Source organism: Cygnus atratus, chromosome 5 (genome assembly GCF_013377495.2).
Source record: "Cygnus atratus isolate AKBS03 ecotype Queensland, Australia chromosome 5, CAtr_DNAZoo_HiC_assembly, whole genome shotgun sequence".
NCBI lineage: Eukaryota > Metazoa > Chordata > Aves > Anseriformes > Anatidae > Cygnus > Cygnus atratus.
The window spans coordinates 17,007,706-17,029,755 of record NC_066366.1 but is presented as its reverse complement, the minus strand read 5'-3'; the positions used below and the strand labels follow the sequence as shown (position 1 = coordinate 17,029,755).

The 22,050-nt window shown below is 42.1% G+C and overlaps 1 protein-coding gene across 3 annotated transcripts in view; it reads left to right on the top strand.

Annotated features, from left to right (window-relative positions):
- Positions 1 to 22,050, top strand: part of CAPRIN1 (cell cycle associated protein 1) — an 80,037-nt gene that overhangs the window by 3,292 nt on the left and 54,695 nt on the right. For 2 of the 3 annotated variants that reach the window (XM_050711284.1, XM_050711282.1), the window contains exons 2-3: positions 2,584 to 2,679; positions 16,921 to 16,962. The gene's annotated coding sequence lies outside the window, so the exon portion shown is untranslated. The remainder of the gene's footprint in view (positions 1 to 2,583; positions 2,680 to 16,920; positions 16,963 to 22,050) is intronic. The other variant, XM_050711283.1, reaches the window with a different exon arrangement.

The window sequence follows — 22,050 nt, the reverse complement described above, 5'->3', positions numbered from 1 at the left end:
GACATCATTGCAGGAATACACCGGTCTTGCTGTTCCCCTACGTAACGCTGTTATTTCTGTTTTCAATTATTTCTGGGGCTTCAAGGTGTGATAGAACAATCTTCCCAAACTAAATGTAATAGCAGGTAGTTCTAATGAGCAAGCCTGCTGTCCCCTAGTTCACATGGCCATCCTGGTGTCACCAAGGAGGCAATGTGCTCTTGGGGGCAGCAGGCAGCAGAGATGAGAAATGAATCTTGCTTCCCACTCTGCCATGGAGTACAGATGTTGTGCCTCAGCTTCTCTGTCTGTAATATAGGAACAGAGTAGCTCAGGAGCGGGGGGATGCCTGGCTTCTGCTGTTCCAGGTTCGCAGCTTTCACCTCTTTTTTTCCTGGACATGTCCTTTTCCAGCCTCAGAACTTCAGCCAGGCAAGTTGCTGCGTTTGTCCGGCATTTCTGGATATACCATTGATGGTGAGACCTACCGCTGCATTGCTCAGCCATCACAATGAACACGTGTAGCACATGGATAGCCCCAAAATACATGGCCCAGGAACTGCATCATGTTCTTACACTTTGTGTGCAAGTGCCATGGACCTTCGGAAAGAAAAGAAAAAAGAAAAGAAAAGAAAAGAAAAGAAAAGAAAAGAAAAGAAAAGAAAAGAAAAGAAAAGAAAAGAAAAGAAAAGAAAAGAAAAGAAAAGAAAAGAAAAGTCCAGAAGAAAACTGCTCAATTCATTCTTGTTACACCAGCTCAAATAAAAATTGCACCGTAGAGGAGCTGCATTCATCTCTTCATTTCAGAAGTTGGATATCACCTTCACATCTCATCACGCACTTTTTCATGTTCTGTATAGAAATTCATCTTGCATGCTTGATGCTGTGGGCCCGTCCAAGCTTTACCCATGGACCAGTGTGCTGGAATACTTTATATTCACTAACTCACCCTACTTCACTGGGCCATCTTCAGCAGATCTTCCAACACTCAGCAGACATCCCTCACTTGGGAATGTCTGATGCATCCTTTAAGTTGTTTCTTTTTTTCTCCATAACAAGGCTCTGTTGCGGGCATACCAGCCACCTAATTACTAACCTTGACCTTGGGAAAAAGAAGCAGAGTTCTTTTAATAATAGCCCCAGTGAGTTGAGGCGGCCTTGCAATTATGTTGCATAATGTAGGCATGAGAAGAGGGTTACCAGGGAGATAATGGTAAACATCAGCCTTAATTCTGTCTGAAAAATAATTGGAGTGATCTCCCTTTGTGGCTGGGGTAGAGGAGAAAATTGGATGGGTAAATTTGCAGTTACCACAGATGCTAGTCAGACATGCTGCACTCCAGCGTTGACCAAATTATTCACTGCCTCTAAGTGCTCTGGGTATGAATTATCTGGCTTCCTCTCCATGCACACACGTCTGTGGGTGAGTATCATTTAAATGAGAAAAGAGTGTTGGTTGCAGCACAACTGGCCACTGATCTCCTGTTTACAGTGGCTCCATCAAACTCCTCTGTTTGGCAGAGGATTCATCCATCTTGACACATTCTTTAAAAAACATAGCCCTTTCAGCCCTGGTGACCTTGTCCACAGAGGTTGAAATTATCCTTGTGCAACCCTTCAGCCTCGCAGTGTGCAGCCAAGGGGGGATGTGCTGCAGGAAGGCCCCTGTTGCCCTCCTTCTGCTGCCTGCACTGACCTGGCCCCGAAATACCTGGCTGATCTCTAGGCCACCTCCATGGCTGCCAGCAGTGCCACCTCCCTGCTCTGGCAGGGTGTGGAGAAGTCAGGTGCACGCTGAAGGAGGAGAGCTGGGATGCTGAGAGGCTTGCTGGCAGAGTAACCCGTTTTTTCCCACCTGTCCTGGTCACCACCATCAGGTGCTGATACCTGCCTCGTTATGCCACCGGCAGCAGCTCCATGTGGACCTCCTGCTGGCCGGCTGGGAGACGCAGGAAACACAGTGAAGGCCGCTCACGGTTTGGAAATAAGCCCAGAAGAAGAACAATAAGCATTTTGCTCTTGAGTGCACTCTTCCCCAGAGCTTTCCCTTCTACTTTCTTAACCCCATTTGGGACCTTTGGACTACTTCGCTGATGTCACCTACACAAATTATCCCCACAAAGCTTCTCTTCCTGGTCTGCAGGAAAAATGGCAGAGCCTGGGCATGCTTGTCTGCATTTTGTCCTCCGTCCAGACACTCCAGCTGGGACAGGGTGCCCATCTTACCCTGCCCATTCTACAGTTCTGCCTCTAAGTATTTTGGGCAGTGAGTTCTTCAGCCTTTATTTATATTTAGATCAGGCATTTAATTCCACAACCATAGGGTCTGAGCATTTTCAGATTAAACTGTGGTTTCAATTCCCCATTCCCATTTATTCAGTTCTAGAGCTCGCTGAGCAGAGTTACACATACGTGTGGTTACGGTGTGTGCATCGCATGCATGTCAGCCAGCCTCGAATGACTTGTTAGCTCAGAAAAATTTCATTAAGGTTTCGAAGTGGAATTATTTGGCATCTCCCGTCAATATTTAAGTGAAAGCGGTGTTAGAAAGCTGCCTGTGTTTTCCAGTGTGAAGTTTCTAACAGTTCTGCCTCTGCTTCACAGTGCCTTTGGAGAAGCAGCAGCCAAAGCATGCGGTCCTGGCGGCCGTAGGTTTCTGGTTGCTGTGAGAGAACTGGACCACCGGTGCACAAAGCCATGGTGTGTATATGCTTTCCAGTCTTTGCAGCTCCTGTGTCTCCCGTCTTCTAGCCAATTTGTGAGCACAAGTCCTGCTGCCAGGACGCAGAGACCCCTTTATTGCAGAGCAGCCGGGCCATCCAGATCTGATTGCTTCTGACTCCTGCCAAACTTCTTCTTCTCTCCACCAGCTGCTGGTAACCTCAGTGCTATCAAACTGCTGGCTGTGAAGCACGAGCCCTGCTAGGCTAGGACAGCGTCCAGCACTGCAGTACCACCACACTCTCCCTCTCCATTCCTCAACAGATCTCTCTTTATGTCAGCCACACTTGTTGGCACAAACACATCCTTTATAGCTGCTTTCCCCTGGCCCCCTCTGCTACCCAATTAGAAGGCTGTCAGCGACAGGGCCATCACTCCTCCTGCAGCTTCTGACAAGCCTGGACACAGCTATACTGCCGCAGAAGATTAAAGGAGTCTTTCCTTTGTATCACCCAGTGGCTGTGTGCTAGCCAGAAACTAATTCCCCTTCCCAATGAATGTGTATGTGGAACAACTAATAGGCTCTGTAAGCCTGTCTCCATTCCTTATTAAAACTAACACACTCACTAAGGACAGAACTGTCTGATACACATTTCTCCCGTTTCCCTTTTTACTAAGCCTCAAGAGAGTTGCAGTTCCTGAGAATTAGAGACATCAGGGCATGGAGGTGCTTTCTAGTAGTTATGACAGGACTGGGCATCAGGAATTGTAGATGCTTTTTAATGATTCATTTGGAAGTGAGAGTGATTGCATTTGCTCTTCAGCAATTGCTTTCTACACTGCAGCTTCTCTGAAGCCGAGAAACAAATGGGTGTGTAATTCTTGTACCTCCAGATCGCTGGCTCAGATCTGCTCTAGGCTGGTAGTAACAGGACGTCATTGTGCTCTGAAGGCTCTTTGGCAGCCTCTGTGAAATGAGTTGAATGACAATCCCGTACATTAACTTTACCACCGGGCATAAAGATTACTGGGTAGTACAAAAGAAATGTTGCTTTAATCTCCAGCAGCACTACAGAGGTGCTCACATTTGTCAGGCACTGCAGAAGGAGTGATGGTCTGGGGGATCCAGATCTCAACAGCATCCCAGGGTGCATCTACGACTGCATTTGGCCCATTAACTTCCGAATTCTGGCTGCATTACACGGTAATCTTGGCTGATGGAGTATGTAGAGCTAAAACACAGCTGAAATCATTTATTACCTATAAATCCCGTCCTACTTCCAAAGATGTCGAACTAGCATGTACAGACTACTTAAAGCTTGTTTATTCATTTAGCATCAAATAAAGTGTACCTACTTACACTGGTGTAAATCTGGAGTAATTCCACTGAAGTATATGAAATGTAAGGTCAGTAGAGCTGGCTAGATTTAAACTAGCATAATTGAGAATCATTTTTTAGCTATAAAGCATGAAAGATAAATGTCTTTTGAATTCCTGACCCCACTATGAAAATGAAATACAATGTAGAAACTCTTTGAAACTGACAGATATGTCTCTGCCTTAGATCTCTCTCCCCCTCTCTCTGTTAATCAAAACAAGGCACTGTAATCAGCTCCGATTCTAGGTCTATCTGTAAGGAACAAAGTGAACTTAGAAAATTAAATCATTTAGCATTTAGCGTTTCCTTCCTCATTTCGGCGCCGATTGAGCTTATTTCACAATTTCTCCCTCTTCTGCAGCTGGGTTATCCTGCAGCCTGCATGGGCCGTCAGTGCTGTTGCAGGGCAGCAGCTTGGCAGGAAGACACCGACTGTTCCTGTTTGCTGGGGGGATCGCTGCTTCTGAAGATTCCCCTTTAGACTCAGAGGTTTCTTCACTGCCTTCCTGATGTCTGGTTTCCTGTTTTCTTTACTCCCTGCTGAGTAGGAAACTTGGGACAGACCTAAATGGGGAATAGTTTGCCTATGCTATTATACCATAGCAGCAAAATGCGTGATTTTGTAGCTGTAGTTTAAACCTTAAGCTTCTGCTGGAAGAGTTTATTCCAGCCTTACTCGGATGAAACACACTATGTTGGCAAAAATGCTGTTTTGCTGGTATAAATTATTCTGTGCTAGGAGCTTTTTGCCAGCACTGCTGTGTTGATCAGGAAGCATGTCTCCTTACACCTCTGCCTGATGTGGCTGAGCCAGCCGAAGTGTGTAATGTCAACACAGGGAATATTCTAAAGGTCTTATGCTTATTTTACTTCATAGAAAATATAATACTTGCATACCCAGTGGCCTGAGGAGAGGAAGAATATTTCCAAAACGGGATAGATCCCCTAGTATCTCAATGACAATTATGAACAGTATGATAGTTTGCAATCTCAACATAATTCTCTGCATCTTCTTCCACTGTCCTGTGGTTCTTGTAGAATTAGCAGACATCATTCATTATTTAGCCATTATAAAAGCACATAATCTTAATTTGGGAGGAGGAGTTGGCTTTGCTTTCTTAGGAGGCTGCTTACTGAGATTCTACAGGTGCACTCTACAGCATTGATTTTTTGTGACTTATTTTAAGTTTTTAGCAGACTTTGTCCACTAACTGTATTTTTTTTACCTATTCTCTTCATCCTTCTTCTTAACCCTCTTGTGTTTAAAGAATACACCAAAACACCAAGCACAAATTTCTGGGCAGGCAAAAATGACTCTTCTCAAGAAAGGGGCACACTGTGTTTTTCTAATTATTTCTATTTCAAATAGATTTCCTGTTAACTACGCCTACAGGAAATAAATGCAAATCTGTTACGCATCAGTTTCTGAACTAAAGCAGTTTGCATTCCACGACTAATAATAGGTGACGATTTTCAATTGACAACTTGCTTCCTTCCTGGTGTCATTTATGGAGAGCGTCAAGGAGAAAGCTGTCAGGGAGAGAAACAAATGTTTGCAGAAGCAGCTGGCCTGGCCTAACTTCCTGCGGAGCTGCCTTCCTGCAGCCCCCTGTGGCATGGGGTGCCTCCGTCGGCTGCCCGGTACAGATGGCTTCCTGCGATAGCTCTTCCTGGGCACCACGGCTTGCTGGGTACCGGCATTGCGCTACTTCATGCGGTGTGGTAGCCAGCAGCTCGGGCTGCTTATTTCCACTGTGCTTTCCTTTTATGCTCTGGTAACCCCCTGCCTCTTAGCTTCACCATTTTAAGTATGTAAGAGCATGTTGCTGTTGTTGCAAGTCTTGCATCTTTTCTCCCAAGGGTTTCTTCCTTCCTCAGCCCAGAAGGATGTAGAGGGTTTAGATCACAGTCTGATCCTGAAGTGGAATGACTTCAGTAAAGATGACCTCCCCCAGACGAAAACAGGAGTAGAGAAGCCCAGCAAAAGCTCTGCACTGATGAAACTGAATCACAATTCTTTCCACTTGTATTCAAAACATCAGGCCCTGCCAATAGTTGGGGGGAAATAGGATTATCTCTGCAAATAAATACCACCAAATACAGTGTCTTGACTGCGTTGTCAGGACTAATTCCTCTCCAGTTGAAAGTTATCCAGAAATTCTTAAATATTCTTTTGAGACATGAATATGCAGCCGGGTTCCAAAGCCAGCCTTATTACTCAGCTCTCTGCAGAAGCAGTAATTACCTTTATTTTTTATTTTCCTGGGGGAAGCTTTGGAGCTGAGTGTAGATGTGTAGCTTGAGGGCTTCATTTCCAGTGCATGCACGACGCAAGTCCAAGTCTACAGGTCCCCTCAGTGGCTTTTAGCACAGAGGAACAAGATTCTCACCCCAACAGCAAGCTAAAGCTGTGGAGGTGTGCTGTAATTGATGCCAAGTGGGTGGGCTCATCCACTAACAAAAACTGCCTGAATTCTTTGATGGCTCTGAGCTAGGTCTGTATCTTGCAAGTCCTTCCTTTTTAAAGGAATCATTGGCTCACATATTTACTTATTACTGCAAAATTGGAGAAAAGAGAGAGCATCTGACAATTTCCTACCAAAATCAACACTGGCAGTCAGTTTATCTTGAGGAGATTGTGCTAGTACACATGTCACAGAACCACCATTTACCAAGACTATTTCAGCTTTAATAAGCTTTGGGGGTTATCAAATTACTTCCTAGTCAGCTTGGGCAAAATTCACTCTATCTTCATACAGTCCTGGCTTATACTCATAAGCTTAGGAGTAGCTGCTGTCGCGCCTCTTGGGTAAGTAATAAAACCCCTCAATCCACAGAAACACATTGTACATTCCCTGCCGTACCAGTGTGCTTCTGCTTTGGCTTAGAGAGAAATCCTGGTTTAGAAAAACTTCCCAAACAGCTCTTCTGCCAGTGGTCCCTGCTTAACTGGTCTGTGGACATGAGTGACAGCGTTTTGCTGTCTATGCAAAGGCTGATTTCACATTTTCTGAGTTTAAAGTGAGTTTAATCGTTCTCTCAGTTGCACCCTGGGTAACTCAAATATGTAATTCACCCTGGCATTCCTTACGCAAGTGCATATGTTTCATTAATATAAGGGCAACTGTTGTCTTGTGCAATAAAGTTATTAGAAAGTTTGAACTGTTTTCTCAGCTTGAATTGGAACAAAAGTGTAGATCTCAAAAAGCTTTTAAAGAAAATTGTTGGGACATATTGAAACAATTTAAATAAAATTGAGACATCTAGTTTTAATCATAGCTTTTAAACTCTTTTTGCTATGAATTAATTTCTGTTGAGGAAATATTGAAATTAGGTACTCGGGTAATTTTAGTATTGGTTTTGCATAATAAATTCCTATAAACTGGCCCTGTATGACTCTAAATTTTAATTTTGATGACTTGTCATACATTTGGAAAGATTTTTTTCAGGTAAGCACTTTTTCCTCTCTGCAAATGGAAACATATTCATTGCAGCACAGTTATTCTCATATCATTACAGTGAAATAAGAGGTTTACAAAAGCTACTGGCTCACCATTTATTCTTGCAGCAGAACTGTGACCTTCCTAGCAGTGAATGCACAGAATCCTGGCCATACTTATTTGCATATACCAGGCATAATTGCCCCAGTTTTGAATTACCTAATTTCTATATTCATATATGAATAGACGAAGAATTTGAGCACCCATTATGCCTTTCATATTCTTATGCACTTGAGTACTTATGAAGGCCTGACTATAAATTAGAAAAGCCACCAGCATGGACTAGAAATCTGTTTTCTACCCATTGACTTCATTTTCATCTTTCCATCTCAGTCCTGCATATTTTAGGAACTTAGATAACGCAACAGGCAGTGTTTCATTAAACATGCACACAGCTTAAAAACTGTTTCTCAGGGGTCTGATTGGGTAAAAAAACAACCAACCAACCAACCAAACAAACAAAAATGTGGTATTCTCTCTATATACCTGGGTATAAAAGGTGATTTGAAAAAAAGAAAGCTTTCTACTTCTGGTCATCTTAGCACTGCCGCCATTTAATTATAGAGGCCTCTGGATTTGTTCTTGTAGACAGTGTAGATACTGTCTAGTTTTGCTATTTTTCTTTCTAGTTTCTGCTTCCCAAAGATCACTGGTGAAAACTAGAGCCTGTGGCCAATATTGCAGTGGTGGTTTTCTGTCTCTTTAACGATGTTTTGGATTCCCTGTTTCTGAGCCTGGAGCCATGTTTATAGAGCCACAGACACCTGCCATTAACTCAAAGAAGATCAAGAGTCTGAGACTATGAAGTCCCACTGGTGTAGCTGTTCCTCATTGCCCCCAAAGAAGAGAGCAGTATCAGTAGCTACTGTTAACCTTTTTGACATGAACTTGCTATTGCTTGAAGATGGTCCACACCGTAGCCCCATGATCCAGAATCCTCTTAAATCTCAAATATCTCATCCAAAACTCGGAGACAAATGGATCCATGAGTTTTGTAAGAGCTTCTTGCTACTCCTCTGCAAGGTGATTTGCATTCATACTCTAAGAACAAGCCCCAGAAACCCTGAGCTAATTAATCACTAAGGAGAAGTCTCTTCTCATCATTTTCTGAAGATCTTTTCTAGTTCAATCTGTTATATTAGACTTCTGTCTACCCAGTTTCTGTTTGCTTCCATAACTAACCTGATGCTGAGTTGGGCAAAACCCATAATGCTATAGCATTACAGATGGGTAGACATACACACGGCCAGAGCAGTGCTATTAGGGACAACCTCTTCTAAGTTTATCCCTCTCTTGGCCAACATTTAACTGAAGTCTATCAGCTTCTGCTTGTGTTGGCTTAGGGATGATATGTCTCACATACAACCCAGCTTGCCCAGTGTTGGGTGGAACTTGAATTTCTGGCAGAAATCATTAAGCTTGTACGCATACATTTATAATATTTCTTAACAATTTCTTTTTCATCTTCTTTCTCTGAAATTTTAGGTTTCTAACAAGTGCACATTTTATTTTAATTACACAGGGAAAAAAAAAAAAGCCTTCCTTCAATATCCATGCTGGACTCTTTTATCACCACAATATTTATTGCTAACTGACCCGTAGAACCTATTCAGTATATAACCTTTCTCTTTTTTTTTTTTTTTCCTTTTCCCTTTGACCACAATCCATTTCCCCTGTGTGCATGTGTTTCTCACTCCCTGTATCTCATCCCATCCTATTAGCTCTCTGTGCTGAATAGCCTGTTCCAGGACATCAAACTTTAATTTAAACAGAAGATGATCAATACGCTTAGCAAATTGCCTATGGCAACATCAGCAGTTTGAATCAAAGGGTTTTATAGGTAATTTAAAGGGCATCCTCATTCACCCCTCCAATGTGGTATATACCTATTGCTTGCTTTGCCAACTACAGCTCAGCTGGCTGAACAAGAGGAGTAAGAGCTTTTTCTCCACACCCAAACTGGAAAATGGTACATAGCAGCTACTCTAGGTGGTTATGATAGTGTGTTTTGAAACCACAAAAGGCAGGGCACTTCAGGGAAGAAAACAATCTAACAAAGACTTGTTAAAAACACAAACCAAACCAACCAACCAACCAAACAAACAAAAAAACAACAAAAAACATCAGAGCTTAAAATCAATATCAGGACTAAAGAAACATAGATGTAAAAAGAAAATACATACAGTCCTCAGCTCAACCCAGTTCTGCTGCTTCTGTAGTTTGGGACCATCATATTTTCATATAATAGAAGAAAGATTGTATTTTCTTGTTTCCGGAACCTTGCCAGTGTGATTTTCAGACATCTTAGGTATATCCACAATGTTTATGTCAGAGAGTTTGCAGAAGAAAAACTGCATCTGTAAACACAATTTTGAAGACACTTTGTACCAGGTGTACATGTCCACTGGCCTGGATGATCATCTTCTCCTTCAAGTTGCAAACACATTTTTATTAAACTTCCCTTGAGAACATGAAGAGCTGATCTGAATACAACTATGAAGACAATGAACTGGTTTGATAACTGAAGAAAGCTAATGGCTGTCTGACACACGGCTCAACGTTCTTGGCTCCCTCCATCTTTAGCTTCTGCACTAGCAGTAGATGAACTTTTATGTGGGGTATACACCTACTGCTTTTACAGATTTGAGCTACCAGCTGTCTTTATTGTAAGAAGAAACCTGCTACTGCATATGGGAGAGAGGAAAAGAGGTGCCATGAATACAATAGTCAGTCAGAGGCAGCTACCAGACAGCCTGTGAGGAAAAGCAAAAGGCTCCCAAGATGTCCTGCAGAGTTCATGAAATCTTGTGTTACAGAGGTTGGTAGTTTCAGTAACCTAAGTGAAAGTATAGGAAAGGGGTCTTCAGAAAATTGTGGGCTTGGTATATAAATCTAGGGAGTTGCCACACTACGTGAGCAAGGTTTGCATTAGCCATTTCATTGCCAGGGGCCTGCATCTCCATTGCTGAGGCCTAGTTCTCCCTCACCAAAGGCCTGCTCCAGAGGAGTGGCTGCACTTGAATTCCAGCTGCATTTCTGTTCCAGGAAAAAATTGCATTGCTTCCCTGTCAAACATGGGGATAAATTTGAGCTTGTTTCCCTGCCTCCACCACCATTTTGCCTCAGTGAGGCCAACTGAGTGTCATAGTCGACTGACAAATGGATGGCTGATGGGTTTTTTTGAGGGGAGGACAAAGTTGGGGAGATATGGATGCTGCTGCAGGTGCACTCAGCTACAAAAGGGGTTCTTTAGGTGGTGGGCAGCAGCTTGTCTGCAGAAGCTTGTGACAACGAGCATGACTTGGATAATCCAGACTGAGGGTCCTGTAGAGGCCATGGCAGCAGAAGGAGCCAGGCAAGACCTTCAAAGCAGAAGAAATCATTAGACATACACTGCGGTGGCCTCTTAGGGTAGGTCTTTGGACTGTGTTTCAGAAGCAAAAATATCATGCCCTACTATTTAGTAGCACATGAGGCCAATAAGGCCCTTGTAAGAGAGGATATACATTTCTAAAGGCACTTAGTTCCTAGCTGGCTCTAGATCGGAAATTACACAATGGATGTTGAAATGTCGGCTTGTTGAAAAGTTGTCACTTGAGTAATGGATGCTTTATTTCCTGTTTTTGCTGAAAGCTAAAGCGAAACATAATTAGCAAGCGAGAAAGCAAGCTTGGCAGCCAAACAAAAAAAGCACATTTTGGGCTCCTGAGCCAATTAAAATTGTTTATGTAACCCACGAACAATATTTTTCTCCAAATCATTATAACTGAGAGAATTTATCAAAATGCAGCCAGACTTGCTTGTCAACAACCTCATCCCGTGCCATGCTGTGGGCCATCAGCTCCCAGGGATGAACTGAGGGCACACTTCAGCGTCCAGGACACTTGCAGGGAGCAAAGAGAAAAGATATGGGACTAGGGGAAGGGCCTGACTCATGACTTTTGATTCTGAGTGTGTCCCCAGCACACAAGAATGACCCCTTTTCTAAGCCTACTGCTCCTTTTCTAGGGAGAGCTGGGGGAAATTCAGAAAGCAACAGATGGTGGAAGATTTCTGATGCTTGAGGTGTCGTTCTCAGCATTTCAACTGTTTAATCTTTATCCAACTTTAATTTGCTTTCATGACTGAAATATACATTTATTTTAGATTTCAGATATCTTTGTTTCAGCCTCTTACATATACAGAAGCTGAGATCTTTTCCTTTTTATTTTGGAAAATCTTCAATAAACCCGCACGATCTTCCTTTTGATACTTGAATCCATATCCTGCCTGATTCTCATATGGGTGCTCAGAGACAGAGTTTCTGATTATGTAAGGTCCAGTGTTGACTTTCTTGCCATATGAGAGAAGAATTTTTCAGAAAATGCCAATAGGTGAACAAATACTACTGCTATTTAGTACGATAGTCATCTGTTGCTCTCGTAACAAGTTATTATTATGACTTTTGCTTGTCTCTGAATTCTCAACTTCCATTCCTGGATGTATGTGTAGTCATTTTGTGTGAAATGTCTTCTTTTTTTTTATTGTTTTGTTTTGATTTGTTTTTGGTGTGTGTGTGAATTGGCCTCTTTTAATATTTTGGATATTTCTAAAACGAAGGTAAATCAGATTGTGAAAATTATCACCTCCCTTTGGTGAAAGTTGTACATGTCCTGAAATAAGCAAAAGTGAATGGATCGATACAGAGGATAAAGAATTTTTCTGTTACGTAGCCCATTGCCAAGCAATAAACATTAAGTGCATAGACATGCAAAATAAATGCAGTCTGTGTCTAGACTTGTCCAAAGCTGTATTTTTCTGTAAATGTCTTTTGCTTGCTGCCTATTTCAGGCCATGTTCAGTGCTGTGTCTATGTGTGTGTGTTTATGTTATCAAGCATAGCCTGTTTTGTTTAGAGACTTTCAGAAAGAAAAATGATTTGGGTGTGACTTGCCCTGGGAATGTTCTCAAAACAAAAGTTTGGGTGGGTGTTCAGTCTGTTTTGACTTGCCCTTGATATGCAGTCTAGAGCACAAATGGGGAAAATGGACTCACGGATCATAGCTGAGGGAAGCAGAAATCCTGGACACAGGCTCCAGTCCCCACAGAGTTGAAGTGTCAGGAAAAAATGAGCAGAAAGAAAAGGGAGTTGTCTGAACATCTCCCAGGGAATGTCCCTGCTGCATTTGAGTTTTAGGGTCCTAATGGATGTGCATGATTTTCACTGACATCAAAATCCCTACGCTGCCAAAGGAGGGACTCGGTATGACAGTGGCAGCTGCAGCATGGAAGGCACAAAAGGCAGGTATGGAAAATGACACCTTGCTGGTTACAGTGCCAATGAGATACTGGAAGAAGCTTCTGTTGGAATGGCTCTTGTTCTCTTCTTCTGGAGTTAAAGTGCAGGTTTTGGCATTTATTTAGCATTAGCAGCTTATGTATTGGTCTGGAGCCATGCTCTGCTGGCACAACAGGCCTTGCACCTGGGACACAGAAACTGAAAGCACCATGGTTGATTCTGCACAGGTCTGTACCTGTTCTCAGACAACGGGAGGTTTCTATCCTCATCCAGATTGAGTTATAATCAAAAAGAGAGGGACAGAAATGCAGATAAGAGATTCGCATCTCCTTCATGAAGCAATTCCCAGGCTTCTGCCATGAATAACAAATATAAATATATAAATAAACAAAGCTGGGTGCAGGGAGGAATTAAACATTATCTTACAAGATGGGCCAATGTAAGCATTCAATAACCAGAAATAATAACTAAAAAAAAAAAAAAAAGCTCATCACAGTGAAAGTAACTGTAGAGGAGAACAGACAGAAGTGGAGCTGTCGTGATGTTTACAGATACCAGTGCAGGGCAGGTAGAATGAAACAGGCATAGCGGGCAGTCATACTGCAATAGGGATATTTGCCAGTGTTTGGGATGTGCTGGGACAATCACAGAGTGGCTCTAGGGAAATATGGATCTTGATGGCATTGCTGTGGCTCATATGATTGTCATCATCTCTGCTGCTGGGTGAGGGTCTCAGCTCAGCCCGTGCTGAGAGCTCCTGGTCCCACCTCAGTCAGCAATGCAGGGACCAGTCAGCTCTTCCGGAGTAGTCAGACCTGAAGTGCTTGCTGACAGGAGCAATGGCAAAGCCTATGTGTGACATGGTGTTCTGTGTTAAGCATGGATGAAGTCTCCTGGGCATGCTCCTCCAGTTCTCTTCTTTTCACAGAAGTATGCTCCTGGGTACTGAAAACAGTATGTCTTTGCTTTGTTGGTGCACTGTATAGCAAAAAAAAATGCAACATAACTATTAGCACTTCTGCTAACCAGTCATATATAGCAAGAAATGTTTGGATCCAGACAACAAGCGGTATTTCACCTGGGGTGCAACAACCCCAAGCAGCGCTACAGGCTGGGAGATGAATGGTTGGAAAGCTGCCTGGCCGAGAAGGACCTGGGAATACTGGTTGATAGGCAGCTGAATATGAGCCAGCAGTGTGCTCAGGTGGCCAAGGCCAACAGCATCCTGGCTTGTATAAGAAGCAGCATGGCCAGCAGGTCTAGGGAGGTGATTGTCCCCCTGTACTCGGCTCTGGTGAGGCCACACCTCGAGTACTGTGTTCACTTTTGGGCCCCTCGCTACAAGAAGGACATGGAGGTGCTTGAAAGAGTCCAGAGAAGGGCGACAAGGCTGGTGTGGGGTCTGGAGAACAAGTCTTACGAGGAGCGGCTGAGGGAGCTGGGGTTGTTTAGCCTAGAGAAAAAGACGCTCAGGGGAGACCTCATCACTCTCTATAGGTACCTTAAAGGAGGCTGTAGAGAGGTGGGGGTTGGTCTATTGTCCCACGTGCCTGGTGACAGGACGAGGGGGAATGGGCTCAAGTTGCGCCAGGGGAGGTTTAGGTTGGATATTAGGAAGAACTTCTTTACTGAAAGGGTTGTTAGGCATTGGAATGGACTGCCCAGGGAAGTGGTTGAGTCACCATCCCTGGAGGTCTTTAAAAGACGTTTAGATGTAGCCCTTAGTGATATGGTTTAGTGGAGGTCTTGTTTGTGTTAGGACAGAGGTTGGACTAGGTGATCTTGGAGGTCTCTTCCAACCTAGACGATTCTGTAATTCTGTGATTCTGTGATTCTATTATTTACTGTGTTGTTAGTATAAAATCGGTAATGAAGCACGATGTACAAGTGCTTACCTGATCAAACAAGATATTTTTTTTCTACAAAATGTGTTAGCCCAGAGGGGGTCTAACAGTTTTATTTGATAAATGTATGCCACTGAAACAGTCTGTGATGGGGCAGAGAAATGGGCAGCCTGGAAAGACCACGATAGCCTACAAAACATCTTGAATGAAAAAATTGCTTGTCTAAAAGCTAATGATTTGGTCAAATCATTGCTATTGTGAGGTTGTGGGTTTCCTATTACTGTCATTGTGGTATTAATACACTGAGAATTTCAGATAGTTTATCAGCATCCATTAAGGAATGGAAGGAAATAAGGACAAAAGCCTGTTGTTTATTCAAGGTTGTGTTTTATTTATCCTCTGGCTTTTAAAAGCCTCTTGTTTTATGTGCCTTCTGGGCACAGAGGCTTCAATTTAAAAACATCACCACTAAACCAAACAACCAAACTGACAAAAATCATCTCAGGGAGAGCAGTTGAGATGTAAAAGCAACTCAATATTCACAATGCCCCTTGAGGTAAAAGTCTTCCACTGAGGTTTGAAGGACAGTGACCCCCAAATCAGACCAATGGGGAAATCATGACTCCCTGGTGATGAGGTGTTCTTAATTTGGCTCTTCGGAGCTTATATCTGTGAACTCTTAGCAATCAAGGCTCCTGAGATAGAGGCTAAGAGGAAGCAGAGGGATGCAAGATGGTGGGATGTGATTGCATCCCTTTGCATACTGCCACATTGCTAGTGTAGGGCTCAGTTAAGCACAGGGCACTTCCATGCAAAATACAGGGGAAAAATAGACAAGAAAAACAGAGATAGAAAGACAAATATTTCTATTTCCGTGGCCTGATGATAAGCATAAAAAGCTGTGTGCTTTCTCCCCAGTGCTATCTGATTTTCCAGCTTCTTCTCTCACAGTTCAAGGCTCTCATATTTTCCTTTTGTTAGTGAAACTCATCAAGCAGTAAAATACTGGAACTTTCCAAAACAGCTCCCTTATTATTTTTTTAATTATTATTATTATTTTGCTTTTATTACTTCCTTTTCTGATCCATCACTATCAGAAGGTCTGTGCTCAGGACAGACTCAGTTGTGTAGAAACACCTACTAAACCACTCCTCCAGGAGACTCTCCTGCTTTTGTTTTCACAGGCAGCTTCTCCTTCACCACCAGCCCCATGTCCCCTGGACCCACCTGATCAGGTTGGGACCTAGAAGTCCCCACCTCTGTTCTGGGAAGAGGGGAAACCCTTTCTAAACTGCCTGCCCTTGACCTTGTCCTATACTCCCTGGCCACGTCTACAGAAGTAACTGGTGTCTGTGGACCAGCATACTTGTGATGGACAGCAGCAAAGTTCTGCATGCAGAGCTGAGAATTTGGGGAATCCTGCCAGTAGGATTTTGCAGGTCCAAGAGGTTGAGGTAGTACTCCAGTGTTGAGGACCTAATCTGCCAGGAGAACAAACAATTTGAAGCTTACTCACTGATGTTAATCATGGTAGTCAAAAACTGCTAAAGCATCTAGGAACCTCTTCTTTGGTAAGATCTTCAATTTCACTTTCAGCAGACATTGAAGCCCTCAGTGGGTTTCAAACTGTTACTTGGGGTCTTTTATCAAACAGATACTTTTAGGGTGCTGGTGCTGCATTTTATTGCAATGGGTTTTATTTATTGTTCTGTCTACTTCATTTAAAATCCTAACTTTTATTTTTTTTTCCACAGTTGACTCTGAGGACTGTTTTTTTATTACTACCATTTATTTATTTATTTATTTATTTATTTTACAATTCTTTAAAGCTTTCTATTCCTGACAGTTGTAAGGCTGATGCTTCAGTGCACTGTCATGAAGAACTCCTTTCATAGGTGCCTCAGTGTCACTGTGATACTGTAATGAATGATGAGTGACTATCCCTCTTCACCTGAGTCATGGTGGGAACACATGCTGCAACTGCCGTCAAAACAAACTTCTACAGAGTCAGCAGCTTTTCAGGACTCCTGATATCTTTTATTCTCCCTGCTACATTAGTGCATATTATTATTATTTTTAAATCAAATTATCTGAAGACACAGAGCAACTTGGACAGATAAACAGGAGACCTCATCTCTACAAATCATTACAAATACCAAAATACTCAGCCAGCAAAAGCAGAAGAAATCAGTGCTTTGGTAGAATTTAGCTTAAAAGATGAATTTTCCAGTCAGATTCTGGAATTATTAACTAAATCAGTGCTTCTGTTTCTTTTTGTAGAACACATTGAGAACAGGCTGGCTCTCACTACATACTCCAGGTGTAAGTACTTGGTTCTCATTGGATGTCGGTATATACATGGGGGTGGGTGGGCGTATTTATGTATGGGTAAATGGGTATGGAGGTCCTGGTGAATAATATTAATAATTACTGCTAATAATAATTTTCCAGTCAAGTAATACTGAAGTACCTCAAGATTTTATAAGAGAACCAACTCTACACACACCACTATTCCTGTACCATATTGACACAAGCCATGGTATACGTATCTTTTACAAAGAGCTTCCAAGGGAAGTAACCTGAAAAGAAAGTATAGGAACTGTGTCCCCCAAGGATATTCATGATCTTACTATGCTAGGGAAGTTCACCTCGTTGACTACCATTGCAGTATGAGGGTGGCTTTACCAATGTGAACTGGTGGAGCCCTCAGGGAAGTAATGGCACCAGTTCAAAAAATACTTTTTGTGTGGAAGGGCCCTGCATGCATGTTGAGGGTTTTTTTAATGTTCTGTTAAAGAAATACTGAAATATTTGGAAAAAACAAAGAGGGAGGCTAAGAGGAGCCAGGGCTCTTCAAAAATCCTTTTGCCACAAACAAAAGTCCTAAAGCATTTTTTCTGCACTCTGTCCTGTCCGTGCAAAGGGACCAGCAGCCAATTGGATTATAGCACTGCTGATTACTTATGATTCCCTTCCTGTGAGGACAGGCCCTGATGTGTTGTTTTTTGATAACACTGGCTCCTTTAGAGCAATAATGCTGGTACAGTTTCCTGCCTAATCGTAGAGCAATTACTGCACCTCAAAAGGGAAAACATTTAGAAGAACCCAGTTTTAGCTCAGAAGTGATAACAGGAACATTTTCTTGCAAATTTGTAGTTAGACTTGAGCTCATGCAAGCACCTCCCATGGCAACATGTGACAAAAATCAAAAAGAGAGGAGAGGTTGGGGGTTGTTCTTATCTGCCATGTTCCTGTATGATCAGGATTCCCTGCTGCTTGCATGGTTTGGGATCTGGGATCTTGTTCATGCCCATTGTTGTAAGGGAATGTGGAATCTTTTCCTTCCACTTCCCTAATCTGAATTTGGTCTAGTTTAGTGGTGAACAGCACTTGCTATTACTGATTTCTTTTCAACAAGCCATGTTAACTGAGCTAGTGACCTTGGCAAGTTCCTCACTGATGGAAGGTGACTGCGTCCAAAAGGAGTAGGCTATACTTCAGTGGCTTGCAGAGATGTTATAAGAGCTGCCTTTGCCCAGCTGGTAAACTCATTCTTATTTTCAAATGAATTAGCCAAACCAGTGTCAGAACAAAATCAAAGGTTAAAGGGCTAGGAATGCATGGCCTTTTCAGACCAGGCAGCCTTACTAAGGTGAGGCTGTGGTAGCTTGCTAATAAAACAGAATGAGATTACACTGCTTTAGTCTGTCATACGCTCCTTCTTGTGAGGTAGTAATTTCACTTCTGAGTCCAGCACATCACACTAACTCTTTAGAAATTATCGGAAACAATTGAATATGAGTTCTCTTAGTCTGTGCAAAGCTCTTGTGAACTCTCTAGATTATGAAGTCATATTTTGCTGTACACAACAGTGGCCTTGAAACAATGGGTGAGACAATGTGCCAGTGTTTGAAGTTAATGTACTGGTGGCTGGGTCATTCTGAAACTTCTGAAAACCAGAAGCTGGTGGGGTTTCTGCAGTTTGAGCTTAATTTTTTAAACTGGTCTTATTATATTGAATGTCATGCCATCTGGCCCAACATTATCTCAATGACAGAACTGATTTACTTAATAATTTTGTCTGTTTTTAAGAGGGACATTCTTTGCATCTTACCCACTTGAAAGATTATTCCAACAGAGTGTTATAACCAAAGACAGTACTAATCTGTAGTTTTAAAAGCAGACTGACAAACAGAACATCTGAGGAAAAATAGTCTCACTGTACATCCAAATTTATACAGGACACATTGAGGTCAGTTGACTTCATTGTAGTCAAGATTTCCTCCCTAGTTCTGTTCCTATCTCTGCTACTGATCCACAGAGTGACTCTAAGAAATAATATGATATAAACCCCTCATTGACATGTTTTGGTGTTTAGTGAAGCCAGAAGTGTGACACAGTTTGCTTGGACTCCTGGAATTTTTCTGGTGATTCAGTGCTTTCTGTAGAACTCACGCACCCAGGCATTTCCATCTGAGGCTGAGGCGTGTGCTTCCGACCTCCTTGCTGGAGAACTCTCTGGATACAAAGGGTGTGTGTCTGTGGTGAGAGAAGCCGTATCTCAGTGAAGTAGAGCAGAGAAAGGAAATGACTCAATCATCAAAAGGCCCTCCTTCCTCAGGGAACTATCCTTAATCAGTATTATCCCACTACAATAATACTATTTCAGAAGGACTGTGAACCAGAGCACTGCGTAGCCATGTAAACTGCTTCCTGTATTTGCCAAACAAAACAGCACTCAGCAATTAATAGAATTTAGCTATTAGTCCTGCTATGATAAAACAACAAACATGGCTGTTAATCCTGCTGCCCATCTTGGTGCAATCCTTCTCCCAGCAAGAGTCCTTTTCAGTTTGGAGATGTCTTACTTGCTCTTCCATAGTCTTTTTTTTTACCAGGAAAGAATAAGCAAGATTGCTTGCATTTTGCTTGGCTTAAAATGTCATAGCTATGAAAATTGTCCTCATTACCCTTGCAAGAGCTATAGCAAAGCTTCCTCCTGGGATACCCTGATTAGTCATTGCTTTAGAATTAAGCTGGGATACTTTGTGTTGCTTGCCAGAGATCCTGTACAATCTCTACCTTTTGGTGCTTGATAATAGGCAGCTACAGAAATTGGCAGTGGAAGCTACAGAATAAAGCAATGGGTCCTTCAGAGCTTGGGGACCAGGAGTATTACAGCGACTCAGCTCTTCATAATTAACTCTGATTAGACACAGCCACAGATGTGCAGCATCTCAGCAACAAATGGACCATTTGTTCTTCTTTGATTTGATAGAAGAGAATCTCATGATGTGACAAGAAAATGCCATTTGTAACTTGCTCTCCCCTCACCATTTCCCTTTTATGTCTGTCAATCAGCCATCTCCAAGGCTGAGCATGGGGGGTTTTGCAGGCTGACTTCTGTATGTGTCTGGCAGTAAAAATCATACCATGGATGGGACAGAAATTTCTCTTCCTATGGTCAAGACTATTGCTGCTGCGTGTGTAATTGCGGAAGCATGTCTCATGTAGGAACCTCAACTCCAGTGTAGCTGACCCTCTTATCCATGAGGTGAGCAGACAGACTTGGATTTGGTGAGCTTTCATAACAGTATCAGATAGTATGAAACAGGTGAAAATAGAAAGCAAGACTGGGAAAATGCTAAATAACAGTGGAGAGCTAGATTAAAGTAACGAGCATACCAAACACACAGTAGATGAAAATCATTATTACATATGTTAATTTTGATGTGGAAATTTTCAAATATGCAAAGGAATCTCAAAAAAGATGTGAAAATCTTGCCTAGTAAAAATTGCCAGCTTTTTTTTTTTTTTCCCCACATACTAAAAATGGATTTTGGATATATTAAAAAAGAACTTTAAATATTTCAGTCAGATAATTATATGTCCAGAGAGATGTTCAGGATCCCCAGCTACTCAGGATGACTTCACCAGTCTGGGGTTTGCTCCTGAGAATAAATTAGCTGATAACCAAACAGACTTAGCATGGGCATTTCAATATGCTTTGTAAACATTTGCTTTGAAGTCTTTCTGTGCAGGCTGCATAGGCTTACGGAAGTCTGACTGCCAGGGCAGAGCTTTGACTGGGAGGTTTCAGAACAAAACATGGAACCGACCTTGGGGTTTGGGTTTGAGTCCAGTTATTTTCTTTTTTTTCCCCAAATGTAGGAATTAGATGTTTCAAATGCACAAGGATTAGATCAGGAACAGAACAGTGAAAGAGAACATGTGCCTTTAATTTTCTTGGAAATACAGATTGCAAACTTGAGTGTCTACCTCAGCTCGTTTCTGGCTACTGCCTCAATGGGAATGATAAAAATGCAAAATCAGTACATTAGGGTCTTCTCATCACAAGAGATGAAACAAATGGCCTAAATTTATGGCTGATGTAATTTTACTCAAGTCAGTAGAGTTACATTGCAGATTCTCACCATATGCTTAGGCTTTTTTATATATGATGAGGCTGAATGGTATTGATGGTACTATGACAGCTGTGATGTCTTGTTTCAACTCCAAAATAAATGCCTGAAAACTTTCCACTGTATAATAATACAGAAAGGATAAGTGTAGTAACAGTGAAGTTGTATATCTGATGCACAAGTCTTTATATTGAATTTGCAAGAATAGTGTCACGGAACTTTTCAAAAAAGACTCTCCTTTAAGTACTCTGTATACAAACAAGATGTCACCTGAACAACAAAACTGCATCTGACCTCACATGGCAAAGCTCAAAAAGAGCCAGTGATGGCACCAATGAAATGAATATGAGGCATGGCTAATAACGAGAAGTGACAAAAATAAATCTTTTCCATAGTACATTGACTGCCAGCAAGGGTACAGAGTTCCTGCTGACTTGCTTAACTGAACTTCAAGTTGTAACTTGAAAAAAAAAGTGGTTAAAAAACTTCTCTGCATTGGATAATCTTATTTTTACTTTGCTTGAGAAAATAATTAATTTTTTTTTTTTTAATTTCGGCCTCTGTTTGAAAACCACTAAAACCGAAGAGTTCTTTCCACAAGATTTGTATTAGAAAATAAACTGATGGGGTGAGGAAGGATGGTCTTTGAAGGACTCAGGAGATGTTAATTCGGCTCTTGGCTGTGCCACAGGTTCCCAGGGTGATCTTGGGAAGACTGCCTCACCTGCCTGTGGAAGCTTTCCATTTGTGTAGTCAAATGATCCTGCTTCCTTTCTACTGCCATTGTCTGGCTTGTCCTTGGAAATTGTTTGGGTAGGATCCATCGCATACTGGAGTTTGTACAGCGGAATCCCAGCTGAGGTAAAATTATGTAGAAGGACATGGGAGTTAATGGAAAAAGCAGTTTGGTGGGAACAACATTAATTACTAAACATTATTTAAAAAAATAAGCAGTTGAACTAGCAAAACATTAAAAAAATCCTTGAGG